The sequence below is a fragment of the Artibeus jamaicensis genome, unplaced genomic scaffold (assembly GCF_021234435.1).
Source record: "Artibeus jamaicensis isolate MK-2021 breed Jamaican fruit bat unplaced genomic scaffold, CSHL_Jam_final contig_482, whole genome shotgun sequence".
Lineage (NCBI taxonomy): Eukaryota > Metazoa > Chordata > Mammalia > Chiroptera > Phyllostomidae > Artibeus > Artibeus jamaicensis.
The window spans coordinates 12684712-12710569 of record NW_026521857.1 but is presented as its reverse complement, the minus strand read 5'-3'; the positions used below and the strand labels follow the sequence as shown (position 1 = coordinate 12710569).

Sequence of the window (25858 nt, the reverse complement as noted above, 5' to 3'; positions counted from 1 at the left end):
TTGGCATTATCTGGGTATCTATTTACTTTCCCCTGTTAGGCTTGTAAACATCATGGAAGGACTTATCCTCAATTCACTTCTTATTCTACAAGTGACTAACACATCACTTTGTACAAATTAAGTATTCATTTTTGGTGAATGAACAAATTAGTGAATGAATGATGTGGATCTAGAGATGAGCTTTAACAGGCAGATAAAATTTGGGAAAAGGCAGGAGAGAGGAGAGCACTATAATGGAGTTAGGTTATGAAAAGCACAAGATGAAGCAGACAGACTCAGTTCACACATTTGTTCCTGAAATTCAGGGTCTGAAGGAGGAGGGTGGGACAGTGATGGCGAAGGAGTGCCATATAATTCATTCACTGGCTGTTGTGAGGCAGAGTCTTGAGCCCCCAGACACTAGAACAGTGGTTTACATCACTTCTGGGAGGACTGCCTGGTCAGCCTCTGTCCGCCGGGCTGACAGCTGTCCAAGCTGAGGCTACAGTGTTCTGTACCAGGCAGTAGCTTGTAATTTGTATGCTCTCTGTGTTCCCAGACAGAACAGATGTCTGTCTGCTTTTTCTGCTTAATGATGATGGCAGGTTCTCAATGATCAAGATCCAATTTCACATTTTCTGAAACATTGTGGATAAGAAAATCTGTTTGACCCATTGTGAGGCCCAGCCTCCCTTTTTGCAGGGAATCTTAGCTTTGCTGATTAGTATTGACAAAGGGTAGAGTGGATGTGAGTGGTGGCAGCACTTAGCCTTGCTCAGGTGAAGTAGCTGATTGGAGGGAGTACCAGGCATGGTCTCCACCCCAACATATTTTTAATGTATTTGCTTTTCTGCATTTCTTTCACTCCCATTAACAGTAGGAACTTTTCTGATCTTGTAAATCCACTGCTAGAAGAAAAATATTTGGCATTTGCCATAAGTTCTTACAAGATTCTCTTTGGAAGGGGAAATATGTTAGCTGCTCTTTAGTTACCAGTATAATCAGATCCTTTCCTGTAACAATGGTTTGGGTATGAAGAAGGAATAGGTTAGGGCTAGAGCGGAGGTATATGTTCAGAGTCTGAAGAGCTGCCCCAGGATCTCAGAGTGGTACATCTGCATAATAGTTTTTTTCCTGTGCCCCACTCAGTTTTACTGAGATATAATTGACATATACCATTGGGTAAGTTTAAGTTTTACTGTGTTGATTTGATATGCATATATTACAAGATGATTACCACCATAGTATTATTTAACACCTCCCTTACCTTAATTATTGTTTCTTTTTTCTGGTGAGACCATTTAAGATTTCTTCTCAGCAAATTTCAAGTACATAACACAGTGTTATTAACTATAATCACCATACTTAAATTAGACCTTCTTCATTTTATCACCGAAAGTGTATGATTTTTGACCGATGCCTTTCCATTTTCTCCATTCTCCAGAACGTGGCAACCACTATTTTTCTTTCTGTTTCTATGAGTTTGACTTTTATAGATTCCACATGTAAGTGAGGTCATAGAATATTTGCCTTTTTCTTTCTGGCTTACTTCATTTGGCATAATGCCCCCCAAGGCCCATTGATGTTGTCACAAATGACGGGATTTCCCTTTTTGTCACTGAGTAACATTCCATTGTGTGTATTCATGCTGAATTTTCTTTACCCGTTTATTTGTTGGTGTATGCTTAGGTTGTTGTCCAAGTATTGACTATTATAAATAATGCTGCAATAAACATCGGGGTGAAAGATATACCTCTTTGAGATCCTGCTTTTATTTCCTGTGGATAAACCCCAGAAGTGGAATTGCTGGACCATATAGAAGTATAATTTGTAATTTTCTGAGTAACTTCCATACTGTTTTCTACAGTGGCTGCAACAGTTTTCATTCCCACCAAGAGAGCACAAGGGTTCCCTTTCCTCCACACGCTGCCAACACTTATTTGTTTCTTTTTCTTTATGACAACCATTCTAACAAGCATGAAGTGATATCTTATTGTGGTTTTAATTAGCATTTTCCTGATTATTAGTGCCATTAAGCACTTTTTTCATGTATCTGTTAGACATTTGCAAGTATTTAGAAAAAATTGTCTACTTAGGTCCTTTGTCCATTTGTTAATTGATTTGCTTTGCTATTTAGTTGTAAGAGTCTTTTATATATTTTGGACATTAACCCCTTATTAGATATATGAGTTTGATTTGCAGATATTTTCTACCTTTCCATACCTCACCTTTTATTTTGTTAATTGTCTCTTTCTCTGTGTAAAAGTTTTTTTACTTTGAGGTAGTCCCATTTGTTTATTTTTGCTTTTGTGATTTGTACTTTTGTTGTCATTTCCTAAAAATCATTGCTAAGACCCATGGCAAGGAACATTCCTTCTAGGAGGAATGATTTCAGGCCTTATGTTTAATCTTTAATTCATTTTGAGTTAATTTTTGTAAGTGGTGTAAGACAGGGTTCCTGTCTACCTATTACCCCATGCATGCGTGATCAAGTTTCTCCTAAGTCTCTTAGCCTGAGGGGCTGGATTTCATATTTCTCTCAAAGACACTTTTTCCTGTGGAAGGATGGCAATTTTTTGTGGAGGGGGCAACAATGAGGGATGTCTTATGCCACAATGGTGCCACTGTCCTTCCAGCAGCAGCAGCAGCGAGGCCAGTGGGCTGCAGTGGCATGGTGACGGTGGCAGCAGCAGGGGTCCTGGAGTTCCCTTCACAGTGTTTTTCAGGAGTTGAGTGGATGATCCTACAGGGGTAGACAGAAATTTCACCTATTTCTTAACTTTGTTCAGATACCCAGAGTAACTGATTTGTAGGATATAGAAATTGTCTCAGGTTGTACATGCAATGGCTTGCTGTGCCCCATGCATCTGTCTATCCTCTGCCTCTCCATTCTGTTCCTCGCCTCTGTTAACGCCACGCTCCATCTAACTCTGTTGCTTCTGGACTTCTGGACACAGCCAGCCCCAGTTTCACTGGCATGCAATCAGTTCCATGCTCAGAGGTCTGTGCTTGCAATCTGGTCTGATGGGGTTTGATGTTCTGAAGTTGCCATCTTGAATTGTTAATGATTTTATTTTGAATTTTTATTTTTTAAGTGAGTGTAGTGGGAGAAGGGAACATCGCTGGGCTCTCACAAAGGCTCTCCTGTTTGAGGGTAATTGTCTAAGACAGTGTTCTCTAGGGACTCCTGGACCATGGCCAAGAGGGGCTGGAACCAGTTTATGAGCCACTGCGGGGTCTGCTGCCATGATTGACGTCTTCTGGCTTATAACCCGCAGCACGAGAGGGCCTCAGTTTACATGTGGTCCCACCACCTGCTGCCTCCCCACCTTCCCTGGATGGAGTCCCTGCCCTGGGCTTGGTGGGGAGACTGGCAGCACTGGGGTCAGGACTTGTGCCCTGTGTGCTGAGCAGAGCCCTGGACACCTGAGAGGGTCTGCACTCCTCTTATGAGGATCCTGTGCTCAGTGGGGAACATCCTTAATTAGCAAATAAAAAATACCATGAGAGGTCAAGAGAGAAACTACAGAAAAAGGGAAAAAGGCTTTTTTTCTGATTTTTTGAACAAGAGGATCTGCATTCTTCTTTTATACCAGGGTCTGCAAATTATGTAGCCAACACTGAATTATGTATGAAATGAAAATCTCCCAAACTATTGTTTAATTTCATTTTCATGTTTGGAGTATTCTCCTGCAACTCTGCTTCTTCAGTTTTTTCATATTGTTCCCAACACTGAGGTCTGGTTCCACTTAATTTTAAAAGGCTAATTACTGATAATTCATTATTCTGAATTCTTTCCCATAGAACTCAGTTTATCATATGTTTAATTAGCATCAGTGTATTGGGAAGAGTAGTAAGACATTTGTTTCTTCTCAGAGCCCTATAAGTAAGTATTATATGCCAGGTGATATTCAAAATGTTAATGACTGGTTTGGCCGGAGCATGGAACAATAAAAGTGGGTGTCAACTGCAGAACAGATACAGTGCCGTGGAAGTCCTCTGCTCTGCTGGTTATCACTTTTGCTCTTGCTAGATGAAGGATCCAAGACATTCCAAAGGACAGCCCAGCATAGCTGGGACAGGAGGGGGCCGCTTGGTATCGGTAGGTACTTAAGAACTGTCATAGGTGCGTTTCAGTATCCTCTGTTCTGTAAGGTTGTACTGGGGCTTTCAACTGAGTATCAGCCCAATGGCATGACCCTCCACAAGATACCTGTCTCTCCAGTTTTTAGATGTTTTAACTATCAAATGATAGTTACAAAACATGATCAAGTCCTCGAATATTTACTAGCTAGTATGGTCAGTGTTTTTTCTCAACAATGTTAAGATTCAAATATAAATAACTTGGTCCCCCAGAGGTTCCTAATTTCATCTGGAAAGAAGACATGCATGCAAATAATTATGATACAAGGTAGAGGGTGTCCTGGGAAAGAAACACAAGCTGCTGTGGGAGCTGAAAGAACTGAGAGATCATTTCTGATTTGGGAATAAACGAGATAGACTGGGGAAGGCTTTGCGAAAAGCGTGGCCAATGACCTGGATCTTAAAGCAGGAAGTGAGACTTTTAAAGTCATGACGACAGGGAGGAGATGCAGAAATAGGACTGGAGAAATGACCACAGTGCACCCCGGTAGCTCAGGAGAACCGACGAGTTTTTATGTCCAGTTTGTTTTTTTCTATTTGTGTTCTACTTCCTCTGATTAGATTTGAAGCTTCTTAAGTATTTCTAGTTCTTGCTCCTAACACATGATCAATTAATGCTTTGGGACCATAATGATTGCTGCCTTCTATACTTTTATGTTCTTTATGAAAACTAGAGATATGATGTGTCAAGATTTAATCATGCATCATGTTTAATATTTGGAGAGAGAATATTTGATAGCCAGTTGATATCATATGCAAATGGACTGGGCTATGTTTGTGTATGTGTTGTACTATGACTGGGGGTTTCTAGTATGCTTTGTGGTGGTCACTGGAGAGATTACTCTACTATGACTTCAATGTCAAGAATAGGTTATTAATGGAGACAAGTTAGTACATATACACATATGTTGGTTATGCATAGCAGTGTATGGACATGGATATGTAAAAGACGTTTGGGGGTAGGACCAGAATATCTCTCGAATATAGTCCAGAGTTTTGGGTGGTTTTTCAAGAAGCTAAAACACCTTCAGTTGCCTCCTTGGGCAGGTCAGGACAAGGCCTGTTGCACTGAAACATTGATGGTACAGTAAGAAATAAAAAACTGAAGGATGTGACTGGTGAAACATGAAATTCCTCTTAAACTCATACAGAAGAGGGCAGACCTGGACTCCCCAGTCCTGTCAAGTTCAATGTGGTATAAACGGCAATATGCCTATAGATCTCAACTCCTCTGATTTGGTATATTCCTCACTTCACACTGGCTGCTGAGGCCACCAAAGTTTGCATAGGCCCGTGGAGGGATGAGGTAGGCATGGAAAGTCAATGTATACATTACCGCCAGGAATGTTTAATCACATGCACATTTGCTGCATGGCATAGTAAGTGGTTCTGTGATTAAATAGAGTGACATAGCAACTCACCTGATTTTGAGTTGCTTTCTTTGTCCATCTTTATATTTGGAGTACCCTTTGAGTATTACCCTAACTCACCTCCACCATTACTCAAGCCGTGGCTCTGCAGTTGTATCAGAAGTGAGAAGGTAAATGTAGACATAGAGTCAAAGAGGTCGAATTCATTAGATTATCTCCAGCTCTGCTCTAGGCAGAGGTCCTCAAGTGATTTCATTCAGTCACCATTGCTTGGTGTGTGGCAGGAAATATTGATTCCCTTTGTTTTAAACCTTTGCTAACCAGGAAACCTCCTGATTTATTTTGAAGGCTAACATGGGCCAGGTACATATTTCTCAGGCTTACTTTTACAACCCTGGGCAGTTTCAAAAATCATTTCAGACTTAGGTGTTCAGTTTTAAACCATAAGAAAAGCTGGTAGGGCCTGAGCTGACTTACAGATAATTGGTTCATGTTACGAGTTGCTGGTGATCCATAAAACCATGCTTGGTTGGCATCATGCCTGCCGAGGGAATTTTATGAGACAGGACACAGAATGGGCTGACATGAGGGACTGCTGTGATTTCTGTGGCTCCAGGGAAGCTCATTGCTCAAAAAGTCCTTTTCCAACTTCTATCTATTTTCTAAAATATTCTAAAATATCCTCCTTCCAATGTATAGTTTTATCCAGTTAATTTCTCCATGAGGGGTTGGCGATTCTTTATGTCTATTGGTCAATAAAGGGCCTGAGAACATCAAAGGAAATGCCTATAATAGCAGTGGAGCCAGAGAAGAAATCCTGGGTTAAAGGTGGACAACTTCCCTTCTTTCATTGTGGCAAATATAAGCACTATCAGTACCAAGATTAGCATATTTATACTACTTTATAACATTAATGGGATAGCTCAAAAAACTTGAAATGTCCCTACCTCTTGGGAAGCAAATGACTAATGCTTTGTTTCATTGTGAGTTCTGTTTTATTGTCTAGACTAATAGTCTGATGAATGAATTCTTTGAATTTTTGGAGGAGAAATGAAAGCAAAGTTTTAGAATTTAAAAATGACTGTGTGCTATAGCTTCTTTTTTTGAAACACAGCCAATTGTATTCAAATTCTCCAAAATATATACTCCGTATTTTAATTGTTTCTAAACTATGCTACCCTTTAGATAATAGTTTTGTTATTTCATCTTTTATAGGTTTTTAAAATATTTTCTTTACAGTTCTTCAGTAGAAGGCAGGGTCTTGAGTTGCTAACCTAGGAGCCTCTGACCTACCAGTCTGATAAAGTTTCTTCTCAATATTCATGATCAGCATCTGGTTTCTAAATGAAAGGCTTTCGTCTTTCAATCACTGGCTGATGGGGAGAAACAGAACTGTTACCCATAGCCACATGATCTGATTTGGAATCAAACTTGACATCCAGTCTTGCATTTCTAATCAAATTTATAATCTGCCTTTAAGCTTATTCTGGAGTCATGTTCAATTTATCTGCCAGCATGTTAGTGCTGATACCCTGGCAGATGTGACAAAAAATCCCAAATATGAAGAGACAGGTATTTTCAATGCAATTCTCAAGACAAACCACCAAGAAGTCATTCACAAGCATAGATTCACATTCCCTCAGCTATTTCTGAGATCCATCAAAGTCAAAGTTACCATATAAGCTTTCAACACACTCTCTATTTGGGTCTTTCTATGTGTGAGACTCCTGTTAAATAACTGACCAGATCTCTTAGCACCTGCCAGCGTTTTTGAACATCTTTCTTTGTTTTGACTGCTGTAGTCAAATAGGGAAGAATATGTGGACACATCGTTTGCATTAAGATACTGTGGGTGGTAAAGGAAAAGATCAATAATGTTATCATGCCCTTTGGGGTGGCTGGAAAAAAAAAACAGAGACCAGCAAATGAGCCATATTGTCTTCCATGGCTGTATCCCAACTCTGCATTAAGATTTCAGCAGTGGGTTTCTGTACTATAGCTTTTTTCCTCAGCTGATCTGGGTTCCAGCTTGGCTAGCTGGATGCAAATGCCCTCAAAACATCCATCTAACGAAATGGCACACCCTGTGTAAAGCAGCTTCTCTCCTTTGTGGGGGAACCAGTGCCAGAGGCTTCCTCTGTTTTAAATTGCTGTCATGGAGACAAATCTTATGCATAAGCTTGGAGTGTTTTTCATCAGATGTCCAAATACCTGGACAGAGTACTTTGTTCACCAAAATACTCGGACAGTGAAAATATAAAATCTGTTTTATAATAAACAGCAATTCAATTAGATTTGGAAGGAATAGTCAAGAGTCAAGATGTTAAAGTTTAATGGGGATGAATTTTAAAAAGAAAGCGCTCAATGATGCCTAAAGGGACTTTTGCAATATTTTATCACTAGTTAGAAATAAAAATTTAAGATGCCTGATTCATATTTCTATTGTCTTTTGGTGTAGTGTCTGATCCATTTGCCTGTCACTGAAAGAGGAGGAGGTGTCATTAGTCATCTTTTGCCCAAGGTCTACTCAAACCTGATGCAACAAAAGTGTTACAGGAGAGTGATGTGTCACTACTGTATGCCCATATGACCACCAAGGGCCATAAAGGAGAAATGGAACTTTGAGGGATTGTTTCTCCTCTCAGGGAGCAACAGATCTGAGAAGGAGTTTGATTTGCGCAAGTTAGAAATAGTGCAGCTAGCTCGGCTTGTCAAAATAATGAATGTGGATATGCAATGCAATCTAGTCAGGGTCCTCTGGCCCAGAACTTGGATACTGTATTTTGGAAATAGAGAAGAAAGGGTACTGTGATTTTTTTTCATGTTTTGAAATTCTATTAAAACCATCCACCCAGTAGTTCGGTGTTAGTTCAGCGGCTGTAACTACCATCTCACCTTTTGCCAGATGGCTCAGCACATGGGCATGAGGACCACAAATTGGGGGTGACTTAAATAGTCCTACAGTTGCTCAGTCAAACCTGAGTTAAAGCAATATTGCTGTGTGCTTCCTAGAACCTTAGCAATAGAGAGAATGGTAGAGTCCTGTTTATTCTTTTTCCTAATTAGGTGTCCTTAAGTGTGGCTTCTAGAAATGCATCTAAACCTAAGACTTATCCTTTCAAGACCTAAGATTCTGTGCTTTTTAACACCCTCTAAATAATCCTCCTTTAATCTCAGTTCTAATTGTTTTCTTCCTTGCACTTACAGTTTTCTTTTTAGTCTTCTTTGTTAATATTTATTCTTTCTGCCTATTGGTCCTCTTCCTTCTACTATGGTTCTACTTAAGTTAACTCAGTTCAAAAGTATTTATTAAACAAGAGTGTCTATCAAACATTTATGCAGTTTTTGTGGGAAGATATAAAGGAATTAAAGATGCAATTCCCAGCTTGTTTTATAAGGATCAGTACTAAGACAAACTACGTGAACCATCTATGAAATATTTCTAAAGCAATGGGTAACCCACTGGAGAGGTGGAGCTGAACCCAGTACTGATTCCTAACAAAGTGACTCAAATTTCACAGGTGGTCAATATGTTTGTTGAATGAGAAAAAGACCAGTTGGGTTTAAAGTAAGGGACACACCACAGTAAAATGATGATGCTTATTATTGATGAAAAGTTAATATGGAAAAACACTGCAATGTCTTGCAATTTTCCACTGGGTTCTTTACCCACCTTATGCTCCAGACACACCAAGTAAATTATGTTTTTCCCCAAAACTTGCCTGCATACCATCTCAGGCTACTCTCTGCCTCATTTCTCCTTTTCATTTGGTGGAACTACAGTAATCTTTGAAGGCCCAACTCAAAGGTCACCTCATCTGGGAGACATTCTTCAAACTGCTCCAACTACCACATCATAAGGGTAGACCTATTATTTCTGTACTTCTTTCCACATGTCTCTCTGTCCTGTTCCACTCAGGCAGAAGAGATCCAGATTAAGCTCTCAACACTCTTTCTCAAATAAACACCGACTACGCCAACCATGTACCATTTAAGATATAAGCTGGGAAGATACAAAAATAAGTAAATCATGATTCTGAATTTGAGATTCAACAGTCTAGCATGGAAATCCATACACATACATAAAACAACACAGAGTGCTTTGGGCTACAGTAGAGTCAGGGTTTATGCTTGGCAACTGCTTTGAGTATTCCTACTTTGAGAGTCATTAGTTTGACATTAAAACAGATAACAGAGTACTTGTGAAAAATCACAACTACAGATTATGTTTAAAAGCCCCTACACATCAGAAGGGTATATAGTTTGAAATTGCTCAGTAAGCAACTGATGCCATAGTGTGTCTCTCATAAAATGTCCTACCCCTCTGTCACCAGCCTTACCCTGTAGCCAGCTTCCTCTGGAGAGAGAAGGAGGTTTGCTGTGGTTTGCTATAGACAGTGAGGAGAGCCGTAGAAGACCAAGTCTGCAGATTCTCATGCCTATGAATTCCCACTGTAGTGTTGGGTTTCAAGCAGGGGTTGGGTGAGGAAGTGAAGAAATTGTAAAAAATACACATTCTTCCCAGTTGGAGCCATCTTAAATTCCCATGATGCTCAGCCAAGAACCTGACAATCGTTAAGAACACAAGCAATTTATGCAATGTTCAATTTTCCTAACCTATTGTACTTGTATTAATGCTACAGTCCTGAAATATATTCAAAACATTGGAAGTAATTTAGGATAAATAATTTTGCAGTAAATATGTTATATGCCAAAAATTAAGCTTAGGTCAGCAGCCAAACCACACCTTGGAAGAGGACTAAGGGACAATGGACTAAGAGGGGATCAGATATGAACCCTCAGAGTATTGGGTTCCTACTCAGAGTAGAGCAGAGTTGGTGCTGGCCAAGAGTTCATCCCCTGAGCACCCAGAATCATGGGCTGGAGTGGTGGCTAATTCTGAACCTTAAGAATGACCTTTCCTGGAAGCGTGTGAAGAAAACATTCATGTAAGAAATTAAGAGGGCCAATAAATGTGAAAAATACAGGGTCTGGCCCAAATAACACCCCTTATTATCAGCTGGTAATGTATACCAAATCTTTTATTACAAAATCATAAACATGTAATTCTGTAATATCACAACATCACACTCAAGCCCACCATAAGACATTTTAGGTGAAATGTGCAAATTGCTGTCCATCTCATGAGAGACATTCACGTCCCCTGCCAACAGCACTCAGTGGTGTTACTTCTGCGGGACCCCATATTAATGAGCTCACTAGACACCAAATAAGAATTTGTGTCATTTATTTTTTAACAGTATACGGTGAGTGTATAAATTTCTTAGGGCTGCTGTAACAAAGTGCCACAAGCCAGATAGCTTAAGCCAGAAATTTGTTCTCTTGCAGTTCTATAAGCCAGAAGTCTAAAATCAAGGTGTTGGGGAGACCATATTCCTCTGTGACTCTGGGTACAGTCCTTCCTCACCAATTTCTAGCTTCTAGTAGTGGCCTTTAATTTAGGATATTCCAGGGTGTGCGGCCGCATCTCTCCAGCCTCTGCCTCTGCCCTCCTGTGGCCTCTTCCCTGGGTGTCTCTGCCTTCGCTGGCATTTTCCTCTTTTTATAAGGACACCGATCATACTAGACGAGGCCCTGCCTTAAATGAACTGATCTTAACTTAATTACGTCTGCAATGACCTCATTTCCAGCAGGTCACATTCACAGGTCCTGAGGGTTAGGATTTCAACATACCTTTTTTTTGGTGGGGTGGTGGGGAGCAACACAATTCAAGACATAACAAAGAATACCATATTTTGTCATCTTTTAAATCTGATTTTAACTGGCCATGTACTGCTCCATTTTATGGATATAGCATAATTAAAATACCTATCAACATAAAAAAAATGAAATGATTACACTCTGTTTTGTTGAAGGTTTGAAAGGTTAGAAGGTCTGTCTCTATACTGCTTTTCACCTGGTTTAGTCTGGGTTCCTGAGGCCCAGAAGTTCTGAGCCCATGCATCCCAGTGGCAAAGCGGTTGCTGGTCTGAATTCTCAGGGCGTGTGACATGGAGTATGGTCAGGGCTTTCCAGGGCCTGTGGTACCGGTAAGAGGGACCAGCATCCTTGGGCCTAGGTTCTCTGTAGTGCAATGTACAGGGAACAGAATGTATCTTGCTTACTATTTGGATTGTGTTAACTTTATTTTCTATCCCCAAAACTACAAACATCCTGTGTAGCTGTCAGAGGCTCAGGGCTAGTTTGCAAAATGAGCCGTAGCTTCTGGGCTCCTCAAGAGCCAGATGAGGGCTGTGCTCATTTTCATATACTCAGCATTAGGACAATGATCTACACATGTTGGTGGAACCAAGCCAACTTTTGCGTTGGCCTTTCAGGGATATTCCTGGGAGACTCCTGGTTAGTAGACAGCTCATGTAGATACCACTGGAAGGGGCCACCCAGATTTCCTGTTACCTTAGAAACTATCAGAGCCAACTCTGCCTCCTATCTCACCACCCGCCACCACACTGTGGCTTTCTGTGCTCCCACTTTGTGTTCTGAAACAAAGGTCTTTGGTGCCCTTAAACTAGCAAGGGGGCGCCCGACCCCACATCCAAGCTGAGTCATTTCTGGTAAGGAATGGACAGCCTCCATCGGTCAGTGCGGGCTATGCTTAGGTGAGCTCTCCAGAATTTTGACAGGCTACTGGGGAGTATACCATTGCTCTTCTCTCCTGGAAAGAAGCAGAAAGCACAGGCAATTCTGCTGGGGAATAGCTCGATTTTAAGAAAGGGTTGATGTGAAGTTAAAAAACACCACAATGTCCTGACATTTTTTTTCTCTTTGTTTTCTGTGCCACTCCATGACATTTTTTTAGAGATCTTGTGTTAGTTGGTCTCAGTGAGAAAGCCGGCCCAGCCCGGGCTCTGCCCTGCTGCTGCAGCTCACCTAGGGTATCGAGGCAGCCCTGCCAGCGGGGAAAACAGAGCTCCGCTCCTGTGATCGGTGCCGCTCTGTTAACGACAGGAATGTGAACAGTCTCAGCTGGGAGAGGGGAGTGATAACAGAAAAGCTTAAAAAAATTTTTCCCTAGTGTTTTTAGACTCTGAGCAAAACTGCTGAAGGAGACATCTCCAATTTAAAGGAATCACATTTTGGTACCATGTTGGAATAGAGACTCTGTGTTAATAAATATGATTGAGATGCAAAAGAACAGCAAACTGGGGCTTCACTCTTTTTTTTGACACAAGTCAGGTGGAAAAACATCAGTGCTTGGGGGCTGGAGCGATGAAACTGCAAGCCTTCAGTTAGAATACATTTTTCTTACAGGATCCCCAGTTGTACCCGCATGTGTGAAAGGATGTTGGAAAGACTGCTCGGGCGGGTTAGAGATGCCTGGGGTGACTCCAGTCTTTGGTTTGGGCCTGGGAACTGTCTCGGTGGCTTTCCAAAAGGGCGGTAACTTAGTCTGAGAGCCCGTCTCTTCAGAGAGCTTCTGTGAAATAGCTGTGGTATCAAAACACTGACCTGCTTCTGCTCAGGACCCAGGCTCCCTGCTCTCCTTACACACACACACATATGTGCATGCACACACACACACATACTGCATACATACACCTTTGCTTAACATGCTCTCTGCAGATTTTTGTGGCCGTTCTTTTCACATTTATTCCACCATGTCATAATTAGAAACTATTAGCAACTGTTGAGTGTTTGCCACATATCAGATACAATACTTTACTTGCATTATCACATTAATCCTTCATATCCCTGCTGTGTAGCAATCATTACCATCTCTGCTTTACAGATGAGGCAACAGAGGCTCAGGGGAGGTATGTGATTTGCCTCATCCCGTGAAGGTGGTAAGGGGCAGAGCAGAGATACGAAGTCAGGCATCTGCCCTGTTGCACCACATTTTGATGCAAGAGACCTCAGCAGCCTGAGGGAGCAGGAACTCAGGGACCTGCAGTGCCCCAGGGACTCCTGTGGGCTGCACCGAGGGTTCTGTTGGCATCCTGAGGCTGTACCACAGAGGCACCCAGAACCGGACACCATTGCTTCTGACCTGGGCAGTTTAGGCTTTCAGGACTCTGACAAATGGGGATGAGGCTGCTGCATGCTTTAGTTTCCATTTCGGAGATACTGTGTTTCATATTAACCACCTCCTGACTACCCGTTTCTGGCAGAGGTGAAGTTGGACGGAAAGAGATTCTGTCTGCAAACAAGATCTGGAGGCAAATTTGCTCACTTGTCCTCCCTCTGGCCCCCTCCTTCTCTCTCTCATACTAAATGAATTTTTGAGCACTTGCGTGTGTGTGCATTTGTGTGTGTGTGTGTGTGTGTGTGTGATATACTGGGATAGGAGCCTGGGATATTGAGGGGGAATCAATCAGAGAGCTCTGTCTTTCTGGAGTTGACTTGCAGAGCCCTGACTGGAGTGGGTCAGTGGACTGGACATTATCCCAGAAACCAGCTTGCAGTTTGATTCCAGTCAGAGCACATATCTGAGTTTTCAGTAAGGTGCTGGATTGGGGGCTTGCGAGAAGCAACAAGATCCATGTTTCTCTTGGACATGACACATTGATGTTTTCTTTCTCCTGCCTTCCCCCTCTCTCTAAAAAATAAATAAATAAAATCTTCAAAATAAAGTTGACATGGTTTATTTATTTAAACTTTCTGAATATTTCCTTGCACAATATGAGAACCTCGATGGTAACCTCCAGAAATTGATAAGCATACTAAATTAAGAGAATATATGTGAAAGTACTTTATAAATTTTTAAGTGCTAAGGAAATCAAAACCATTGCTGTCATTTATATCTTAGCAGGTTCTTGAGACCAAACCTTGTCCCAACTCCCAAGATTCCTGCCAAGAATCAACATCTCTTCTCTTTGCTGGTTGCTTATTATTCAAATTTGAACAGTATTGGAGTTCTTACTATGTTAAGAAACCTAATATTGTTTAATTCTTGAAGGTCAATCAGGCATCATTGTGCAGGGTGTAGTTTAGCTCCTGCCTACTTTGTTTTAACATTAAAATGGCAACATTTTACATACGTATGTTCTGCAGCTTGCCCTATCTATTTAGTTATCTTGGACAAACTTCCAATTATAGCCCATTCTTTGGACTACTTGACTCTTTTTAAGAGTTGTGTAGTATTTTATCATGTGGTTTGGCATTACATATTTAATTAGTCCCCTCTTCATGGGCACTTATGTTGCTTCTAATTGTTCCCATTGCAAACAATGCTTTAATGAAAATCTTTACATACATATCTTTGTGAATCTGTGTTTGTATTTCTGTGAGATGAAAGTGAAACTGTGGATTTCACTGAATTTATAATTTATATTTTGATAGATACTGTCAAATTGTCCAAAAGGGTTGTACCAGTTGATACTGTTTTTCACTGTGTATATGAGTATCCCACCTTCTCGTCAACATAGACTATTACCTTTTTAAAGACACTTGACACACTTATGGACAAAATTTATATTTCATTATTTATTTGCATTTATTTAATTGTTAACAGGACTACACTTGATTTTTGGCTTTTTTATTTCTTTCATAAACTACCATTTCATAACATTCTGCCCTTTTTTTCTGTGGATTGTTAATATTTTTCTTTGCTGAATTGCAGGAGATCTTTTTTCTGGATGTTCGAATTTGTTTATTAAATGCATGATTAGGATTTACCTCTTATTCTTGATTAAAGCTTCCCTCACTCCCTGTTAATGGACATTAACTTTCCCGGAGAAACTCTGTGGGTCATAAAACCCCTCCCTTTGTGGCATGGCAGATACAGAGTCTTGACACTGCCTTTCTGAGAAGCGTCTGCCACACAGGATGGCGTCATAGGGGCACTGAAACGGGCGGAAACTTCAGAGATGGACGTAGAGTGTGGATTCTATCATTTACTAACCGGGAGACACTGGGAGAGCTGTTTAGTAGACTTCCTGTGCTCTGTTTTCTTAGTGCAAGATGGGGTAGTAATATTTGCTTTCTCCTAGTACCGTATGTATCCCCAAAGGCAGGAGATGTTTAGAAGCCCCCCTTGGGGAAATTTGGACTTATAATTGGTTTAAGAAGGAAGAACCTCTAGGTAGTAAAGTTATACAGACCAAGAAGATCTAGGAACTATGAACAAAGCTTCTTTTGCCAGGTTGGCAAAAGGCATTTTTTCCTTTTTTTTAAACACGAGAAATACACAAAATAAAATAAAACTCACAGATTTAGGAGTCTGATCAATTTTGACAATTCTATATACTTACAGAGTTAGCACCCCAAATAAGATACATAAAATTTCCATCCCCTTCAGAAAGCTTGTTGCAGCCTTTAGGTAATTTTTACTTTCCACAGCTTTCTAATTTATATCACAATATATTAGTTTTCCTTAGATTTGTACATCCTATAAATGAAATCATATAGTATATACTCATTTGTGTCTGGCTGCTTTTAGTCAATATAATATTTTAACACTCATTTATGCTATTTCATATATCAGTAAATTGCTTTTTTAAATAACTAGGTAGCATTCCATTGTATGAATAGACCACAATTTACTTCTCTGTTCCCCTGTTGATGGACATTTGGGTTGTTCCCAGTTTTGACCACTATGAGTAGAAATGCTATAAACATTCTCATACAAGTCTTTTTGTGGACATGTATTTTCATTTCTTTTGGGTACCAGAGTGAACTTGTTAGTCCAGTGTATTTTCAGTTTTTTCAGAAACTGCCAAACAGGTTTCCAAACTAACTGTGCCATTTTACAATTGCACAAGCAAAGTAAGCGAGTTCCTCCTGCTGTTTGAGCATTTTTTGGTTTCAGCTTTTATAGTTGGTGTTAAGTGGTATTGCATTGGTTTGGCAAGTTGGAAGGTAATGTCTTTGTTTTCAACTGCGAATTCTCTGTCCACACCTATTTTCATTTCTCTTTTTCCAGGTATGTTGGCTCTGCAATGAGATTTGAAATTCTGGGAGGTCAGAGGCTCTGCCCGATCTACTTCTCTTACATACTGAACTGCACCGAACACAGGCCCAGGAACATAGCAGGTGCCGAATTATTTTTTGGTTGATTTCTTGCTACCAAGAAACATTTGTAGACTGTTTAATAAGGAGGGTGGATGAGAAAAGGCTGTCACCATCAAATGCTTTTCAGACCCTTACAAATGTGCTGGTTTTCAAACATCTTTGGAAAGACTGGCTCTGGTTTATTCTCTTTCTTTCTCTGTCTCATTCTCACTTTCCCTGGTAATTAGGTAATCAGGTTTGATCAGTAGTCAGGGTTTCCTGGCAGCCTTGACTGGTAAGAAGGGTGTGGGTGGCAATTTTTTGTGTCAAGATCTGGCCAGCAATGACAAGGTCAAGAAGACAGAGAGATAAATGAGTTGGGCTCTGTTATTGTTCATCTTTCCTCTTCAACCTCAGCTGGCCTCCTCCTTGCATGGTTTTTATTGCTGCTATATAGTGTTATAAAAACTATTCTTTTTTGATTTTTTAAAACTTTTCTCTTCCCATTTTTTAAAATGAAATAGACAAATGAAATTGCCTACACTGTGAATTTTTCTTCCAACAATTTGAAGAAAATAAAAAACTATCAATAACCTAAAAATAATCTGAAGATAATTGTAGATTGCATGATGACTCGTTTTGCTCTCCAACTGCTGTGTGAAAGAATCCCTTGAATGTCTTTTCTTTGTTAGAAAAAAGATTTTTTCCCCATGTGAAGTACCAGGTGGTCAGGTACAGTGGAGAACATTTCAGGCAGGACTATCTTGTGCAGGCTGTAGTGACACCTCATATGAGGACTTCAGGTAAATTACAAATCTCCCAACTTTTATGGCTTGCTGTTGGAGGAAGTCATTAAGAGGACATGGTGACCAGTCAATCTGCAAGCTGGACCTGGGCTATCAGAGGTCTTCAGGGACATAGTCTTGAGAGGTCCATGTGGTGTCGCAATCATCCGGATGGTGTATGGAACTGAACCTGGGAAAGGCCTCTATCTAAACTTTTAAGATTCTGGCAGGCAGGTGTGACATCTACCCCCTTCCAGCCACCTGAGACAAGCCATGAGTATAAGTTGTCTTGCTTACTGAGCCTGTCACTTAACAATCTGAGTGGCCTGTCTCTTTCTTTCACCTCCCCTTGCTCTTTTTGTATGGAAATTTCTGAGGTTGTGAACCAACATTTGTCTGTCAAAACCCCAATCTATTAGTTTTGAGAGATTTGCAAAAAATGTTAAAAATTACAGGCTGAGAAAAGAAGTTGAGGTTTTATGCAAGTGTTGCTGTCTTTTTAAAAATTTACTTAGGATAATGCATATGAAGTATATTATACTTCCTCAGTGCCTCTTGTTTTCTTCCATATATTTAGCACATATCAGTTGTATACCTGCTATGTGTCGGCTTTCTGCTAGGTACCGTAGATGTATCTGTGAACCAGACAGGCTCTGCTCCTGGCTTGGCAGAATTTGGGCAGTGTGGCCACTACCAGCAGACGAGCAATCAGAGCATAACTAAGATGTGGCAGATGCAGGCCAAAGCTGTGAGTCCCTCACTCAGGTCTTGGGGTGAAGACGAGCTTTCCAGAGAAAACCGTATCTGACCTGGGTTGAATCAATTAGACTTAATTAGGCAAAGGAGCAAGGGGATCATTGTTTTTGCCAGACTGAATAGGTGTGTTAAGACCTGTGTGAAGGACTTAACAGAGATGTGAAGGTCAGAGATGGGAGAGGGGAGGTTACTCCAGGACCTGAAGTTCAATGTCACTGGAGCATGGTGACGGGGTGGTTGTGGTGAGGCAGAGCTAAGGGATGAAGTGAGGGTTAAAGGAAATGGCCAAATCATGCTGGGCCTTCTAAGTCATGTGAAGGAGTTTGTCCTGCAGCTTAAGTGAAATAGGAAACTTTTATATTGTTTTAAAAAGAGTAATGAAATAAGGAGATTTTTTTTTCTTGATCACTCTAGGTTGTTATGTGAAAGGAAGGGAGCCTGGGTGCAGGAAAATTTTCTGGAGAGGACTGGGGTCAGAACTAGGGGGATCCAGTGAGCTGGGGGAAAGTTCTGGCTTTAAAAGATGGTTTCGTCTTTTACATTTTTGCCTAATTTCCTCAGCAATAGTGGTTGCCAAATGACCAGGAAGACATGGAAACGTTGTAAATGCAGATGACCTCTTTCAGCTTCCTGTGGTGCCAGTTCTGAGCGCTGAATCACAAATTTAGGGCTGAGTGAGACTTAGTAAAATCTCTGAGATGAATTCCAGGGTGTCTCTGACTACTGAGACTCTCTGAGTGTGCAGGCAGCATGCTAATTGTCAGGCTACTTCTTTTTGACATGTGTGACACTAAGGACCGAAACAGTTCATTCTGATGAGAAAAATATCCTAGTATTTAAAGACACACAGTTCTCTCATAATTCTATTGTCCCTGAGTTTATTCTTCTCTGTGCCAAAGGGACAAAAAGGAATCAGACAGCCAGAGGTGACGTTTCTGGTCTATAATACAGTTGCTGTTATCGGGCTCTTTGGGTATTTGTGTTCAGTAATGCTTCCTGGTTTTTATTTTGCAGATTGTCATAGAGTCCATTAAAATATTTTTCTTCCATCACAAAAGCTGTTATATTGTGTTTTTCTGTATGGTTTCCAAAGGTGACCAAGAGTCACCCAATTAGAGTCAGCAGGCTCATTTCCCAGGGGTGAATGAGACTGATCAACTGGAAGGAGGTTCCTCTTGAGAACCGGCTTCCCACAGAAGTAAAAAAGTGACAAAAGATGATGACTTGTAGTCCGCCTGTAGTTTAATCAAGGAAGTTTGTAGCCTACAGTGTTGACTTGTAACCTGAGAGCAGAGCCGAGAGACCATTAAAATCACCAGAGGAGACTGTCAGCTGTAGCCACAGGCTGTGGATCCCCCACCTTTTTCCAGCAGTGGAGGCTATAGGCTGCCATTTGCTTACCCACGAGGAGGAGGGAGCACCGGCCTGGGCAGAGAGCATCCACTGCTGTCTGGGTTGAGCAGCAATCAAAGTCCCCAAGTGCCACCTGGGGAAAGCTGTCCCTTTAGCTCCTGAGCCATTTATTAGGATGCCAGCCTCCCCCTCCTGCTCACTCCCTGGTCCTGTGAGGGTAGCTCTTCTATTTTTGGCTCATTGAATTTTTTTCCTGCTGGATTGTATTGACTTTTTGGACTAAGAATTTTACTTGCCCATTTGGAAAATGCTTCCTTCATCTTTCTCCTTCACCTGTGCTTGCTGCTTGGACTTTGGTTCAGATCTCTTGTTGTACATATGGCTGCTGACCTCTTGGCCAATACCTTTGCTCATATCCAACTTTATTCTCTTTTCTATTTTTGTCAGCTGATCTTAGGACTTGGACTCTCAAGGTTGTCCCCTTGTCCCCTTTGTTTTTTGTGTCTCACATGACACATAAAGGCGAAACATGAAACAAAGCCATTTATTTTGACTCTGTAATACAAATGTCCAGTGGGGCCAGACAGATGTCTAACCTTCTGAAGGTTAAATGGAATACACTTGAACCTTTCTTCCTCTGGCAGTAGGATGCTTCCATTCTCTCTCAGGGAATCTCAGATGAACGCAGTGAGATGGGCCATTTTCCTTCTTTAACTCTGTTTACTTGCTTCTATTGAGTTCATCCAGTTTGTTGTCATCGTCTCAGCCACACCCTCTGTGTGCTGTTCTTTCTCCTTTTTATATTACTACGTGCCGGAAATGTCAGGTATGCTCTTGTTTCCAAGAATACTATCTCCACAGGAACTAGAGAGGGAGGCTGAGTGAGTTTACCTGAAGCGTCAGTATTACAGAGTGAATTTATTTATAAATTTGGAAATCATTTAAACAAAATGAACATATCATGCCTAATTTTTAAATTCTTAGAGGAGAATACCACAGGAATTTCTCTTTGGCTTCCTGTCTCAGCAAACCCCTCTACTTATTGCTTTAGTTGTTTAAGTCAACTGATCACTTCAATGAACAGATAGATTGATTCAGTTGCTATTTGTTTTTCTGCCTCTGGGTCTTACTTTTCTTATTCAAAGAATCTAGTCAAATCTTCTGTATGCTGGACTCAGCTAGGGCTGACTAGAAGGAGCTGATCATTAAATATTCAGGAGTTTGGAGTCTATTGGTAGCTTGCAATTGGGCATAGTAGGAATATTTATACCACAAAAATTGGCAAATCCTATAAAATAGTTGTTTTTGTGTTGTTTTGATGAGTCATTTTAGTGGCAGGCCACCACTTCAGAAAGCTTACCTGTATTGTCACGTTTTTCTCTTCATTGTGTAGGCAGAAGTAAACCATGCTCATGATTGATTCTGATTGCCAAGCTTAGCTGAAATCTATAGAGAATGTGCTGGGGTTTTAGATTTGGACCTACTGGGGTCCTTGTTGGTGTGAAAACAAACTGGGTCTAGTTTCCTGAGTTAGTCTCTTTTTGTGTAGAGGTAATGTGATGCCTAGTACCATTGGGCACTGGCTCTTTAAGAAGACATTTGTGAAGGTCTGAGATTGAGCCACTTCTCTTTTCTGTGCCATGATTAAGACAAAGACCAGAAAGGGAGGGACCAGTAGAATGAGAGTTGGAAGCCATACTAAGGGTCTTTATCCTGATTTCCTGGGTTAGTGTGTTTTCTTTCATATACTTACTGGTCATTTATGTTTCCTTTTCTGTAAATTGCCTGATAATAAATGGTGTCCATTTTTCTCCTGGCTTGTTTGACTTTTTCTTTTTAACATGGGATACTAATTCTTTGTTCTCTACGTTGCAAATATTTTCTCCCAATTTTTGCTTATGTTTCAACTCATTTATGGTATCTTTTGATAAATAAAAGTTTAAAATTTTGATGTAGTTAAATTTACCACTTTTTGTGATTTTCGCTTTTTTGCATTTTGATTAAGGAGAATTTCCCCTACCCTCAAAGTCACAGAGATGTTCTCTGATATTTTCTCATAGTACATATATATATATATATATATATATATATGTGTGTGTGTGTGTGTGTGTGTGTATACATATGCATTTATATTTACATCTTTTTTTAATGCATCGATAAGAATGCATTTTTAAATTTTATTTATTTGTTTTTTAGAGAGAGGGAAAGGGAAGAAGAAAGAGTGGGAGAGAAATATCAATGTATGGTTGCCTCTCACGTGGCCCCCACTGGGGACCTGGCCTGCAACCCAGGCAGGTGCCCTGACTGGGAATCAAACCTCGATCCTTTGTTTCGCAGGCCCGCACTCAATCCACTGAGCTATACCAGCCAGGGCTATATTTACATCTTTAATCCATATAGAATCTCCATATGGACAAATTTTCTTTTGTTGCAAAATAGTATATTATTCCTAATATCATGACTAATCTTTCTTCATGGATTTACAGTGTCACCTTTATCAAATATTAAATTCTTACATATATCTATTTTAGTTCTTAACTAAATAGGTTCAAATGACCTACTTATTCCTACATCAATACTATCTAATTCTATAATTTTTATATATTATAGAGTGTCTAATTCTATTATAGGTGTCTATAATATATATTGACACCTCAGAAGGCTTGTTATTCTTGCCCATTTGTTCTTCCAAATAAATTCTAGAATCAGTGTGAGTGTTATGTGAAGAAATTGGCTGGGTTTTGATGGAAATTATATTGCATGCCTAGAGTTATTTTTGGAGAATCAGTAATGATAGCAATGCTGTTGATGAGGGTGACAAGGACTGATTTCTGACCTCTGACAGAGCTTTGTCTGGAGTTCCAAACAGGATCAGTTAGGTCAAGTGAAGACAGTGCTGGTGATGAGCCATCTTTCCCGTGTCCCGTTTCTTTCCTTAGGTGAGCTCTTTTGTTTTCAGTAAAGTCTCCTTGGAACACTGCACAGGTGCCATTTGAAGAGAGCTCTAATTGAGGTCCGACTTCAGTCAGAAGTACAGTGATGCTTATCGTAGGTACTCCAACCAGCCATCTGACCTGCTCACATGTCTTCTGAGGGTGACGTGGGGCTCAGAACACAGGGTCCACCCCAGATCTTACACTGGTGCTCAGGCAGTGAGACCACCTACCATATGAGAACCGCTTGCAAATATGACAGCTCTCATGGAAAGGAGTTACTCTAGTAAGTGTTGTTTGAGAACACATGTAATTAAAAAATGCCACTGTGAGTAAAGTGATTCTTAAATTAAGTGTGATTTATCATTCACAAAATGGGTTCATACATTTGTAACATGCTGCTCATTTAGCTGTAGGAGGGGCTTTGTGTCTGTCAGGACTGAAGAATCCTTTGTGCTGACGGATAAGGAACTCCTCTTCCAGGGCATTCTTGGTTTAATCGAAGATGCAAGGCTATCTCATATTATCTCCTTTTTTTTGTCATATCCTTTTATACTTCTGAGAGGTTTTTGAAACTAAATCCTGTATTCAACATTATCCCAACCTTCATCTTGTGTATAGCTCACCTTTCCTCTCCTGCACATGTGTTGTATAGGTATACAGGATGTAAAAATAACATAGTAGCCTTTTATGTAAATGGCCTAACCATCCATAGATAAAGCCACAGTTGCATGTGCATAACCCTGGCCATGTAAAATAATTCCCATACCTTAGGATTATAGGTAAGAACAGTAGGCTGATGCACAAGAAGCCATGTGTAAGCTGTAAAACATTATACAAATGTTATTTTGCTACTCAGCGCTGTAGGAAGTTATAAATGAAATAGTCATCTTAGTTTGCCCCCTCAAGACATTTAAAACAGCTGGAAGCTCAGATCCAGGTAAAACAATTAAAGAGAAATTTCAAGGTAACTGGGAAAAAACTATTTCATATATAATGCAAAAAATATAGCCCTACACGCTAATATAACCCAAGGAGCTGCTGTCCCCAGAGCCAGCTCTAACGCACTGTGCACATGCAGCAGCCGTTGTTCCATCCCCAGTGAAGGTGGGAGATTCTCCATGGCAGCAGGGTCTCACCACTTCACCCTCCTTCCTCCTCTGCCTTTAAAAACTCTTCTGGAGAACTTCGGAAGCTGAGCCTCCCGGTTACTTGGAGACTCTCTTTCTAACAGCTCTTCACTCCTGTGGCTTTCTCCTCCTCACACATGACAACATTGAATGTGTTCTGCTGGCAGTCTTAGGCCTTGTGTTCTGCTGCACTTGATGCTGATGAAAACAATGTCGAAAAGAATCCACAGCAGGCTCTCTGTCCTGGGCTCCAGGCCGGAGACTTGTGTTTTGATCACTTCATTTATTATGCTCACACTTTGAAATAGTGAGCACTGGTTCCCACTGTTCTTTCATTTAAGAAAGTCCAGGGTTGCTGGTAGGTATTCACAGGTAATTAATTTGTCAGGGTAGAAGAAGCAATTTTACCAAATACAAGCAAAAAAAAACAGCAACAAAAAAACCTCACCTAGATTGACACCTCATCTTGCAGTTGATTAGTTTTACAAATGACCACGAATAACATAAGAAAGCAGGAGTGGGGAGGTGGGTAGTGGTAGGGCAGACAGACCTGTAAATGAATGAGTCTCCACTGCCCAACTTGATGGATTCATATATTTTGTCTCAGAGAAGGCTGTAGTTTCCCTTGTAAATGCATCCCTTGTGGCTACCGTATTAATCTCCTGGATAAATGCATGTGCCTTAATGTGGTCCGTGTGTGAGAAAAAAAGCTAACTTCTTTCCTTTCCTTTCCTTTCCTTTCCTTTCCTTTCCTTTCCTTTCCTTTCCTTTCCTTTCCTTTCCTTTCCTTTCCTTTCCTTTCCTTTCCTTCCCTTCCCTTCCCTTCCTTCCTTCCCTTCCTTCCCTTCCCTTCCTTCCCTTCCTTCCTTCCCTTCCCTTCCTTCCTTCCCTTCCCTTCCCTTCCTTCCTTCCTTCCTTCCCTTCCCTTCCCTTCCTTCCTTCCCTTCCCTTCCCTTCCCTTCCCTTCCCTTCCCTTCCCTTCCCTTCCCTTTCCTTCCTTTCCTTCCTTTCCCTTCCCTTTCCTTCCTTTCCTTCCTTCCCTTCCCTTTCCTTTCCTTTCCTTCCTTTCCTTCCTTTCCTTCCCTTTCCCTTCCCTTTCCTTCCTTCCCTTCCCTTTCCCTTCCCTTTCCCTTCCCTTTCCCTTTCCCTTCCCTTTCCTTCCCTTCCTTCCTTCCCTTCCTTCCCTTCCCTCCCTCCCTCCCCTCCCCTCCCCTCCCTCCTCCCCTCCCTCCCTCCCCTCCCCTCCCTCCCCTCCTCCCTCCCCTCCCTCCCTCCCTCCCCTCCCCTCCCTTCCCTCCCTCCCTTCCCTCCCCTCCCTCCCCTCCCTTCCCTTCCCTTCCCTTCCCTTTCCTTCCCTTCCTCCATCCTTCCCTCCTTCCCTTCCTTCCTTGTCCTTTTTTAAAATTACCATTTAGTCCCCTTATACCTCGCCTCCCACACCCCACCATCACCACATGTTGTCCATGTCAATAAGTCCTTTTTCTTTTTTGCTCAATTGCTCCACCTCCTAAACAACCCCCTACAACCCTTAGCTGCCATTCTGCTCTCTATCAATGAGCACATCTCTATTTTGCTTGTTAGTTCAGTTTGTTCATTAGATTCCACATATGAGTGAAGTCATATGGTATTTGTCTTGCTCTGACTGGCTTATTTGACTTGCATGATATTCTCCAGGTCCATCCATACTGTCTCAAAGGATAAAATTTTATTCTTTTCTTTACAGCTGAGTAGTTATCCATTGTGTTAATGTCCTGTAGTTGTTTTATCCATTCATCTACTGAAGAACACTTGGGCTGCTTTCATATCTTGATGATTGTAAATAATGCTGCAATAAACATAGGGGTGCTTATGTTCTTTAGAATTAGTGTATTAGGTTGCTTTGGATATATTCCCAGAAGTGGGACTGCTGGGTTAAAAGGCAGATCCATTTTTAATTTTTTTAAATATCTCCATACTGCTCTCCACAGTGGCTGTACCAATCTGCATTCCCACCAACAGTGCAAAAGGTTCCCCTTTCTTTACGTCCTTGCCAGCATTTGTTGTTTATTGATTTATTGATGATAGCCATCCTGACAGGACTGAGATGATATCTCGTTGTGGTTGTAATGTGCATTTCTCTGATAATTAGTGATGTTGAGCATCTTTTCATATATCTACTGGCCATCTGTATGTCATTTTAGGAGAAGTGCCTATTCAGGTCCTTTTTCCATTTTTTAGTTGAGTTGTTTGTTTTCATATTGTGTTTTATAAGTTCTTTATAAATTTTGGATATTAACCTCTTATCAGATATATTGGTAAATATGTACTCTTATTCTGCAGGCTGTCTCTTATTTTTTTATGATTTCCTTTGCTGAGCAAAAACTTTTTAGTTTGATGTAGTCCCACTTATTTTTTCTTTTGTTTCCCTTGCCTGAAGAGATATATCTGATAAAATACTGCTACGAGCAAATCAAGATTTT

The 25858-nt window shown here is 40.8% G+C and overlaps 1 pseudogene; it reads right to left on the bottom strand.

The window, feature by feature from the left end:
• Window positions 1-6735: 6735 nt before the first annotated feature.
• On the bottom strand, window positions 6736-19750 carry LOC119042363 (eukaryotic translation initiation factor 3 subunit E-like; annotated as a pseudogene).
• Window positions 19751-25858: the final 6108 nt, after the last annotated feature.